Source organism: Equus caballus, chromosome 10 (genome assembly GCF_041296265.1).
Source record: "Equus caballus isolate H_3958 breed thoroughbred chromosome 10, TB-T2T, whole genome shotgun sequence".
NCBI classification, from domain to species: Eukaryota; Metazoa; Chordata; class Mammalia; order Perissodactyla; family Equidae; genus Equus; species Equus caballus.
Genome location: NC_091693.1, coordinates 72,762,744 through 72,775,062, shown reverse-complemented (window position 1 = coordinate 72,775,062; position 12,319 = coordinate 72,762,744). Strand labels below are relative to the sequence as shown.

Sequence of the window (12,319 nt, the reverse complement as noted above, 5' to 3'; positions counted from 1 at the left end):
AAATGAAAGATAGTATGGCCCCTAAGGAGGGAAATTTGAAAATGTCTAGCAAGAGTGCATATGCATTTATTGAGCCAGAAATTTACAGTGATATTCATTGCCACACTATTTACAATGGCAAAGGCTGAAGACAACTGAATGTCCATCAATAGGGGATTAATTGAATAAATAATGGTATGTCCACACAATGGAGTACAATGCAGGTACAGCAAGGAATGAAGAGCTCTATATTCTGCTATGGAATGAGTGAAAAAAGCACATTGGAGAAAGCATTTGTAGTATGCTGTTGTTTATCCAATAAAGGGAGGAGATACGTAAATGTATTTTTATATTAAAAAATAATGGAAGGATAAACCAAAACAAATTTTTTTTTTTTAAGATTTTATTTTTTTCCTTTTTCTCCCCAAAGCCCCCCAGTACATAGTTGTATATTCTTCGTTGTGGGTCCTTCTAGTTGTGGCATGTGGGATGCCGCCTCAGCGTGGTTTGATGAACAGTGCCATGTCCGCGCCCAGGATTCAAACCAACAAAACACTGGGCCGCCTGCAGCGGAGCGCGCGAACTTAACCACTCGGCCATGGGGCCAGCCCCAACCAAAACAAATTTTTTAATGTTATTTAAAGGAGAAGGGAGGAAATATGTTGGAGGGGACAGTGATAGAAACTAAACTTTTCTGGATATATCTTGTTTTATATATTTGACTTTAGAACAATATAAATGTTTTATATAATTAAAAAACATTGTTATAAAAAAGGCAATCAACTTTTAAAAAGCAAAATTAAATAAATAAACTTGTGTATCAAGTGGGCACTTGGAGAGTAAATATTTCAAGTGATTTTAAAATGTTTCTAGTCAGATATACTTAATCTTTAAAAAGAAGTCCCCTCATTGGAACATCTGGCCATATCATAAAATAAAAGAGCTAGTAAAGCTATGAGCCGATGACCAAAAGATAAGAATAAGAAAAGCAATCTACAATGGAAGATCTAAGGAGCTTCAAAAAGGAATAAATGAGAAAGGAAAAAAAAGTAGCCCCTTGGATGCTAGACTCAGGGGGCCAATTTTCTGCACTTGGATGCATTTTGTCTCCAGCGTCACCTTTGGCCACCCTGTGGTAGAAAGTGTCCAGCTAGGCTTTGACATGCACGTGATAGCATCCAGGCTGGAACAGTGGGTAAAACCAAAGGCTGTAGCAGGAACCCATCAATATAGTTTAATCTCGAGGTTACTGAGAAACCAGGGGCTTTGACCAAAGACATAGTGAGAACGAGATGAAATTGACCTTGCCATCAAACCAGGAACTACAGGTGAGCATTTGGCACCATGGGCTAATCAGATAAAGATAGCCTTGGTTATGACAGTGGGACCTGGGTTTGGAAGGCAGAAATTCATGAACGATGTGATGCCAAAGGTTCACTGGTTGAGGATCCAGTTCCCATCTTTGGACTTAGAGGTTGACTGTGAAGTGGGTCCTGACACCGCCCATAAATGTAGAGTCCTGAGGTAACATGATTGTGTCTGGCAATGTCATTTTGAGGAGTGAAGGTATCGTATCTGTGACCAATGTGTTAAAGAATGTTTGCTCAGAGGCTGCCCAGAAACATTCTCTTGGTTAATGAAATGTCAAAGAGCCCAATGTTTTTGCTCACATTTCTAATTTTAACTAGAAAGCAAGAACGTTGACAACCAAATCATATTGCAGGCGAGGTAATGTTGCTTTTCCGAGCAATTATTCATTCCAACGACTAAAATCTATTTTACAGGATGTTCTGAAAGGTCAGAAATTGATGTATACATTGTGAATATATTTTTAGTGTGGTGAATATTCTGCTTTTACTTGGTGACTTGATTTTAATAAAGAGTAAATATATTGCTTTATTATTAAGGTTATAAACAAAAATTGTCTTAATGACTAAGGAAGGCATATTAGTTACTGTTAGAAAATTATTTTTCCTGCTTTCCTAAAAAGAATTTTGTTGTTTCTCAGAAGTTTTCCAAAACCAAAGGAAGTCCTTAAGTTTTTTCCTGTTTTGTGTCATTTGTGATTTGTCTACATACTTGATTAACGATTAGAATGGAACTTATCTACTTTTCACTTTCGCCTTACACTTGATGCATCAAAACTATTAAAAAATATATGAAGTCCAGGGGTTTTCAAGTAGTCTGTGATCTATTCTAAAATGTAAACATAGGTTTTATCTGTCGGCTTTGTTGGAGAGGCAGGTTATTCAGTGATTTTTTTTCCCCTTTCTTTAACCCACTTACCGTTCTTAAGGACATTAAATAATGCTGTTGCCTTAGTTCTGAGTAGAAAGGGAAAGTAAAGTCTCCGTTTGGAAGTAATATCCAGTTGAATCCTGACTCTGCCCTTTCCAGCTGTTTTACCTTAGCAAAGCACTCAACCTCTGAGCTTTATTAATTTATTAATAAGCTGAATGTAATTATAACAACCTTGCAGGGTTGTGTGGAGGATTAAAAGTGGTAACATTATATTTGTAAAACTTCCACTACCATTCCTAGAACGTAGAAGATGCTCAATACGAAGTAGTTATCGTTACATAAATTTAAGTTTCACAGGTTACAGAGTACTTTGACATAATTTCATTAAATCTGTAAATTGCTCTTATGAGTGTTGGAACAGGTATTTTTGTCCCTAATTTAAAAATGAAGAAACTAAAAGTGAGCAACAAGCCGATACCCTGGAAAGGATATAGTGGACATGGGATTTCTGGTCTGTACTCTTTTTACAAATGGAGCCTTGGGAGGTGGGTTAGGCAAAGCAAGCTACTTTTACTTAACATTGTCTTGTTGCCAATATAACTTTATTCTATAGCAGAACCAGATAGCTGAGAATATTCTAGAACTATAGATCTTTGGCCCCAAGGATATGTATTTTATTATTCCAAGAAAGAACAGGTAGGCTAGTAGATGACAGAGTTAATCTATAAACTAAAAGGTTTATGTGTTCTAAAATATACTTAGAAAACAAATATGTATCGACCCTTTCATTCTTATAATTACTCTTGCCACGTAATAAATCATGGCAAGAAATAACAGGACCAGAGTCATTAAACTTCTCAAGATTTCTATGACCTTTGAGAAATAAGATTTGAAAAATAAAAATGCTAATACTTAAGCGTAAATGGAGCTTGCTTTTTTCCCCTCTAATATGATAAAGTAAAATTTTGATTCTTAATATTTGTTTTTATTTAGGTCTAGGACAGCATTGGGTCATGAGTAAGTTGCATTTTACCCAAATGAGACAACATAGGCATATAGAAAGACCTTTAACTTAAAAATTTATACAGAAGATTATAATATCAGACATGATAGAAAGATTTGAGTTTATTATTGCCTGGACAACTTGGGCTTGTCCAGTTTTTGTTTTCTTTTTCTTTAAAAATAAACATACAGTGAAAATATAAGAGTGCTCCCTTTGGCAGTATGTATACTAAAACTGGAACAATTCAGAGAAGATTAGCATGTCCCATGCACAAGGATGACATGCAAATTCGTGAAGTATTCCATATTTTTTATCACAAGGAACAAACCGTTTTTTCTTTTTCTTTTATTTGTATCTATATGAGATGATGGATGTTAATTAAACTTATTGTGGTAATTAATTCACAATATGTGTAAGTCCAATCATTATGCTAAACATCTTAAACAGTGCTGTATGTCAATTATATCACAATAAAACTGATAAAAATATTGAAAATTGAAAAAAAAATTGAGTCAAACACAAAAGATGCCAAGAAGTCACAGAAGACTGGAAAAACTTTTTAAACAAAGGCACAAGGCAGAAGTTTGTCAATATTGAAATTTGAATTTTTCCCCCTTTAAAGGGACCAGTATAATTTCCAACCCCTAAAAAAAAACTTCACAGACAAGGCCACCGGCCAGGATTGTCAGTTATATAGTACAACTTAAATATCCTTTTTTACGTGAGAAAAGAGTTCATAAAATTGTCTTCAACTTTCACATAGAAAGACTTGTTGGAATAGGCTCAAAAGGAATTTTCCTTAATGTATACTCTTCAGTATCCAATATTGAAGCATCTTTCTATGAGAAATTTTAACTCTAGGATGCAAGTAAGAACAGATGATTTTTAAAAGACAGTAAGCTATAGCAAGGATGACCAAATTAATTAGCCAGAAATACAATATTCTTTTATTTTATACTAATGCATTTTTTCTCTTTCTTGCCCATTTTAAATTGGTATCTTCTCTTCATGAGATACATCAAATTCTTAGGGCACCCTGGGAGCTAATATAAAGCAGATAAAACCTAAGTTGAGTTTTCAAAGATGTGGTAGTTTTAAAACACACCAGCATTTAACACTATTTTTCTTGTCTTATTCTGTTAGGAGTAAATAGAAAACAGCCTATGGTTAGTCCAACAGAAATCAGTGATTTCCAATAAAGGAGTATTGTGTTATCTGGTATAGGGATTTCCATAAATGACTTCTACATTTGGTTAAACATGTTTAAAAGAAAAAAAAAAAAATAGCTCCCTCTCCATAGTCAAGACTGTTAGGTGTCTATTATCAGTGGAAACCTGTGGTTCTCCATACTGCAGCTTATATTTTATGGGTAATTCATACATGCATTTTCAAACAGAGTGAGTCACTGACAATGTATTTTTTAGACTACATATATAAATTTGTGTGTTTATGTATGTATGCACCTATATTCTATATACACATAGTAATGTGTATTTTAATATATTTCTGAGGCAATTTTAATGAATTATCATATGTATAGAAAAAATAACAGTTTTCATTCGACCCACAGCTGTGCATGTGTGTGTATAATCTCTTAAAAATTATTTACCCACTAATGTGACTTGACATCAAATTGCTGCAGTTACTTTCTTGGTGTTAGTGATTGGCCTGATAAACCCAAGTGACCAGCACTTGTCTGTGGGTGAAAAGCTAGTTACTCCTGTGGTTCAAGAAGGAAAAAAAACAGATTTACCTTGCCTTTTTCATAGACAGCATAAAAGATTAATATATGAAGTACATGTTCTTATTCTGGAGTCATGTGACTAGGGGGAATGGGACATTGAGAACAGGGCTTTTTTTTGTTGTTAATCCTGTTTTCCCTTCAGTTACATCATCTTATTAACCACCCTGTTCCCTGTCATCTATTTTTTTTAACATTAGTAAATCCTAGATGAAAGGTTTTGTACACCGCTCCTCTATCTACTGACTGCTTTTCTTGGATGGTGGCTATTCTCTGGTGCACTGCTACGGAAGATTTCACCTTGGAAAGCTGCGCTTGCCTTTTCAATCTGATCATGTTTTTTATCTTCGCATAATAAAGCTCTAGGGTCTTCAACCTTCAGCAGAAAAGTCCATTGTTCCCACCACAAAGACTGAAAGGGACAACATCTTCACTTAAGTTTCAACTAGTTTGTTTTATTTAAATTGACTTACATAATCTGAAAATGTCAATTTTGTAATAACTATCATTCTGTTCTTTTAGCACATAAATGTACAACCTCTCATTTGAACCTGAAAAATGATATAATAATTCTAAATTTGTATGCACAGAATATGGTAGCATCTAAATACATAAAAAATGGCCAGCACTACAAGGAAGAAATGGACAAACCTACCATCATCTTGGGAAATTTTAACATACCTCTCTTAGAAACTGATGAATTCAGCTGATTAGTAAATATATAAAAGGTGTGAATCAAGTAATACTACACATTCTTTTCTAGCATGCATGGAACATTTCACTACAACTGAGCACATACTAGGCCATAAAGCACATTTCACCAACTTTCAAACTACATTTTGTCATATCAAAACTTAGAAATAGGGGCTGGCCACGTGGCCGAGTGGTTAAGTTCACGCACTCCGCTGCAGGCAGCCCAGTGTTTCGTTGGTTCGAATCCTGGGCGCAGACATGGCACTGCTCATCAAACCACGCTGAGGCAGCGTCCCACACGCCACAACTAGAAGGACCCACAACGAAGAATATACAACTATGTACTGGGGGGCTTTGGGGAGAAAAAGGAAAAAAATAAAATCTTAAAAAAAAAACACTTAGAAATAATGGTTATAATGTTTTTAAAGTTTGAAGATTTAAAAACACATTTCTAAATGACTCATACTTCAAAGACTAAATCATAAAAAACGTTTTAAAATGCTTAGAACTGAATAAGAAAAAGCTATATATCAAAACTTGTGAAATAAAGCTGAAGTGATACTTCAAAGTAAATTGTTAGCCTCAAAAGTGCTTTTTTTAGGAGCCAGCCTGGTGGTGTAGCGGTTAAGTTTCATGCTCCATTGGCGGCCTGGGGTTCGCCAGTGCAGATCCTGGGCTAGGATCTACACACTGCTTATCAAGTCATGTTGTGGCAGGCATCCCACATATAAAGTAGAGGAAGATGGGTATGGACGCTCAGGGCTAATCTTCCTCAAAAAAAAAAAAAAAAGCTTTTCTTAGAAAAGAAAAGTCCACAACAAATGTGCTAAACATCTCTAAGCAATCAGAAAAACAAAAAAGAATAAATTCAAAGAGAATAAAAGATTGGGAATTATAAAATTAAGAGCAGAAACTAATGAAGTAAATACAGACACAGAATATAGAAGATCAGTATAACTGAATTTGGCAAGAGTCATTGAGATAAAAGAAAAAAGGCACAAGAAAATAATATTAGAAATAATAAAAGGGATGAAAGGCAATGTACAGCAGAGATTTTAGAACATAATGAATTCATATTCTCATCTTTCACTCTGGCCAAAATGGAATACTAGGGACAAGATTTACTCTCCTGCCTGAAACAAGTAAAAATATCAGACAAAATTATGAAACAACAGTGTCCAGACACTGGTCATCAGGCAATGAAGGACAATGATCTGTGAAATAGAGGAAACAAATTAGTTTGGCCCTACGATTGCTCCACTTTACTCCCTAGAGAGTTTCAAGATTGCAGGGCCTAGAGGGGAAACCAGGTGAAGCATAGAAGTCTCTCTGAGTTGAGGAGAAAGAGTTGAGAAGCCAGGGAAGATAAGACAACCAGATTTCAATGGGTAGAGTACCAAGGAGACAGCGCTATACAGAGAACACTAGAGATCTGCAGCTGAGTACTGATGACCACATGTGACCACTATCTAAGGCCATGAAAAGAACCACCTGAAACAACAAGGAGAAACAATTTTTGGAGCTCACACATGACCAAGAATAGTTTGAGTTCCATCAGCCAAAGCGGAAACCCTCGTATTTGACAGGGTAGCAGAGCACTCAGAAGGGTATTGCCTTAGTAGTAAAATAAAGGCTGCTCTGTGCCTGCCTTAAAAAGTTTAAAAGCAAGCCTGTAAAGGATCAAATTGTCCCCAAGTAACTTAATTGTGTCCCGTAACAAAGCTCAAGATTACATATATAAGAAATCCAATATCTAATAGCCAAGAAAGTAAACTTCATAATTCCCAGTATCCCATGAAAAATTACCAAACATGCAAAGAATGCATGCAAATGGAAAATAAAACCTATAATGAGGAGAAAAATCAATAAAAATAAATAGACCAAGAAACGACACAGATGATAGAATTAGCAGACAAGGACAATACAACAGTTATACTGGCTGTGTTCACCACAGTAAGGTTTGAGCATAATAAGAAGAAACATGGAAGATACAAAATATACCCAAACAGAACTTCTACAGATAAAATATACAAAGTCTGATATGAAAAATACACTAATGGAATTAAGAGCAGATTAGACAGAATAGAAGACAAATTAGTAAACTTGAAGACAAAGCAATGAAAACTATACAAAATGAAAAACAGAGAAAAACAAGTTAAAGAGAAATGAACAGTAAGCTGTATGACTATTTTGAGCAGCCTAATATAAGTCGAAGTGGAGTTGAAAAAATATTTGAAGAAATAATAGTTGAAATGTTTCCAAATTTGATGAAAATTATAAACTCACAGACCCCAAAACCTTAGCTAAATGTAAGAACAAGAAACATGAGAAAAGGCACACCAAGACACATCATAATCAAATTGCTTAAAATCCGTGATAAAGAAAAACATATAAGAGCAGCCAGAGCAAAAACTGACATCACATAGTAAGGAACAAAGAGAAGGATGACAGCACAATTCTTGTCAGAAAGAAGGCAAGTCAGAAGACAGTGGAGCAACATCTTCAAAGAACAAAATGTATTTAGAATTCTACACCCAGTAAAAATACATCTCAAAGATGAAGGCGAAATAAAGACTGACTTAGGCAAACAAAAGCTGACAAAATTCATCACCAGCAAACTTATAATACAAAATTTTTCAAGTCCTTCCTGCAGAAGGAAAATGATATCAGATAGAAATTTAGATCTACACAAAGAATTGAAGAGCACTTGAGATGATAACTATGTGGACAAATATAAAAAATTTTATAATTTTTTAAATGTTTTAAAAATAATTGACTATTTAAAGCGAAACTTTTTAGATGTATTGTGGAGTTTATAACATAGGTAGAAGTAAAATGCAGGACAATAATAGCTTAAAGGCAGTGAGGGAGAAAATGGAAGTATTAAGCTTCTTATACCAGTGCTGTTGAATAGAAAAATAATGCCACATATGTAATTTACAATTTTCTAAGTCATGTTAAAAAGTAAAAATAATCAGTGAAATTAATTTTAATACAACATTTTACTTAATCCAATATGTCCAAAATAATTATTTTAGCAAGTAATCATAATATAAAAATTATTAATAGGATATTTTGCATTCTTTTCTTCTTTATAAATCTTTGAAACCCAATGCAGATTTTACATCTCAACTCAAAGGCTAAATTCTGATTGGAAATACTTGGTCTACATTTAGATTTCAAAAAATTTATAGTGAAAAAGGATTCCCATACCCAAGTTGTTCCAAATATACTAGATTTTCTAATAAGAGTAAGGTTACCAGTTTTTAATTTTAACTTATATTAACTGAAATAAAATATTAAAACTTCAGTTTCTCAGTGGCACTAGCCACATTTCAAGCACTCAGAAGGAAAGTGCACTGTTACATGTGATATGCTTTTATAACTTGAGAGTAGACTAAGTTAAAAATGCCTATTTTAAGCCCAAAGCAGCCAATAAAGAGCAAAAACAAAATTGTAGCTAATAAGCCAACAAAGTAGATAAAATGCAATCATAAAAAATACTTAGTTAATCCAAAACTAGGCAGAAAATGATGAAAAAGAAGACAAAAAAATGGGACAAATAGCAAGAAGGTAGATCTAAACTCATTTGAATCAATAATCACAGTAATTGTTAATGATTTAAACACTTCAGTTAAAATGCAGAGATTGTCAGAATAAGAAAGCAAGACCCCTATGTTGCCTACAAGAAACACACTTTTTAAAGAAGCAGATTGATTAAAAGTACAAGGAAGGAAAAGGCATACCATGCTAAGTAGGAGTGGCTATATTAATCCCAGACAAAGTAGATTCCAGAGCAAAGAATATTACTGAAGATAAACAGGGTCATTTGAAAATGAGGTCAATTCATGGTAGGCAAAATGTGGAAACAACCCGAATGCCCAGCAACTGATGAATGATAAATAAAATGTGTTATATCCCTACATGGAAATATTATTCATAATAAAAAGGAATGAAGTACATTGAAAACATTATGCTAATGAAAGAAGCCAGTCTCAAAATAAAATGTTCTACAGTTGATTGTGGTGAGAGTTAACACATTTCTGTGAATACAGAAACCACTGAAACCACGGAACCGTACACTTGAAGTGGGTGAATTGTATGGTATGTATGTGAATTATATCTCAGTAAATTTTTTTAAAAAAAGAAAGTAGCATGTCTTTCATATCTGAAAGGTCAGTATAAAAATGGAAAATTCTAGGCCAAGCTCATTTATTAACATATGCACCAAGAATCCTAGAAGAAAATTACATTAGCAAACCAAAGACAGCAACATACAAAAAGTATATACATCGTGGGTATGTTGGGTCTATCAGTCAGGATCCAGTCAGAAGACAAAAATGACAGTTATTTGAACCGGGAAAGTTTAATGTAAAAAGATTAGCAAGAAGAGACTGACTACTAAGAGATAAAGAGAAGTCTGATAAACAACAGGAATAGCAAATGGAGGGAACAGCCGCTACCTCTGCAGCAAAATGAGCAGCCAAGGAAGGAGCAAATTGAGAAGAGGGCCCTCTCCTCCAAGGCTGAGCTTCAGACTTCATTGGTGTGTGGCATTGACTGGATGGCGGAAGAGTTCTCTGGTGTGTCCCAGGCCGAGGCTGGCAGGCAGAAAACTGCCTAAGGGGTGCCAACAATACTCACCAGGAAGTTGCTCTTAGGGGTGCTGGAAGGACCCCCTGAACGTTGCCTGCAAGGTGCTGCTTAACTTCACTAAGTTCTCCACTGGGGTGCCTGTGAGGCTCTCCAGAAGCCAGTGAGACTTTCTGGGAAGTCACCAACTGGCTGCCTATGCAACTTGTTAGAAAACCAGATGGGTCACGGAGGTACCTCTCCAGTGAGCAGCCCATGGAAGTGCCACTGAATTTGCTGAGAAGCTGATTGGAGGTGCCGTTGAAACTTACCATGAAGCTGCCTGCAGAGTTGCCACTGAAACTACACTGGAGGTGAGCCCCACTGAGTCTTCTGCACAGTGGCTGAGCATCACGGGAGCAAAACCAGAGAAAGGCACATTAGGAAAAGGTGAAGAAACCTCTTCCTCCTTCAAAGTCCCTCCAATGCCTTCTACTGACAAAGCTTACTATCACACCACCTCACAAAAGAGAAATGCTTACAGGGTCCAGTACCAATATCTCAAAGTATGCTGATGAACAATGCATTTGGGGCTTAAAGGCAATAAAAGGAAAACTGGCACACTGGGTATATCTTAAAATGGGTTCTGTGCTGAAAAGCCTGTCTTTCAACACATTAAAGGTAGAAAACTCTTTGCTTATTCATGATGCAGAAAAAACAATGGATGAATTTGAACTCCATTCAGGTTAAAAACAAAATCAAAATCAAAACGTTATGGTAAGCTGGGAATAAAAGAGTACTTTTTTAATCTGATAAAAGTTATCTACAAAAATACAGTCGATTCTCATTATTCATGGCAGTTATGTTCTATAAAGTTGCTGCAAATGCTGAATTAGCAGATACTGAACGATTACTCCTAGGGAAGATAAAGGGTTAGGTTTCTGTGTGAGCCTCTGGTCACATTTTTGTCAACCAATCAATACATAAGTTGTTTCATGTGTGCTTCTGTTTAGACACCTTATGTATATTTTTGATTCATTAACATTAAACTTAAAGCCTACAGAACTATAACATGCCTAAACGAAGCCTAGCTAACATGTATTTTCGCTGTTAAGAAACATCGCAGCCTTCTTACATTTATGAGCAGTAGACAGCACTTCAGCACTCCACTTGGGGGCCATTATAAACAGCAAAATCACCAACAAAATGCAAAAACCCTGCGGCCCTAAATAGCTCGGAAAAGGGTAGCTGTTAACAGTTATTTCTTGTCGTAAAACAAGAAAGGAAAAGCATTGCCTGTTGAACCTCAGCTGGGAACATGTACACTGGGTGATTCCAATTTTTACCACTCTGCACAATGTTTACAAATAACCATAAAAGTGCCCCAATGACTTTTGGAAGTAGGCAAATTTGATAATACAGAGTCTGCAAATAAGTAAGATCAATTGTACCTACTATATTATATTCAATGGTGAAACATTGAAAGCATTTCTTTTTAAATCAGGAACAAGCATGAAATGCTTGCCATTACTACTTCTAATCAATATTGCACTGGAGATCCTACCTAAAGCAATAAAGAAAAATAAGAATTTGCAATAAATGCCATTATTCAGTTAATATTTACAAAGAAAACCCAAATCATCTACAAATTGAAATTAATTTAGCAAGGCTGTTAGATATGATTAATATACAAAAATCAATTACATTTCTATACCCAAGCAACAATTTGGAAAATTTTAGGTAATAAAAGGTATTGTTATACAATAATAAAAAACATAAGGGTCCTACCTTGGAGTGAATCTAAAAGATGTGAATGACCTTTATGAAAAACATTGTAAAATTGTGTTGAAATACAGTAAGGAAGATCTAAATAAATGGTGAGCTATCACTTGTTTATGGAAAAAGTATCCTTAGGCCCCATAGCCTAGTGGTTAAGTTCAGCACACTCTGCTTTGCTGTCTGAGTTCACAGGTTCAGATCTGGGCACAGACCTATACCACTCATCAGCAATGCTGTGGCACTGACTCACATATTAAAAAAAAAAAAAAAAAAAAAAAAGAGGAAGATTGGCACAAAGGTTAGCTCAGGGC

At 35.2% G+C, this 12,319-nt stretch overlaps 1 non-coding gene and 1 pseudogene across 1 annotated transcript; both read left to right on the top strand.

Moving 5' to 3' along the window:
• Positions 1 to 931: 931 nt before the first annotated feature.
• On the top strand, positions 932 to 1,765 carry LOC138915822 (ribulose-phosphate 3-epimerase pseudogene; annotated as a pseudogene).
• A 1,662-nt stretch (positions 1,766 to 3,427) lies between these two features.
• Positions 3,428 to 3,534, top strand: LOC111775512 (U6 spliceosomal RNA). The gene has a single exon (XR_002811219.1). It is a non-coding gene; the product is annotated as a U6 spliceosomal RNA (small nuclear RNA).
• Positions 3,535 to 12,319: the final 8,785 nt, after the last annotated feature.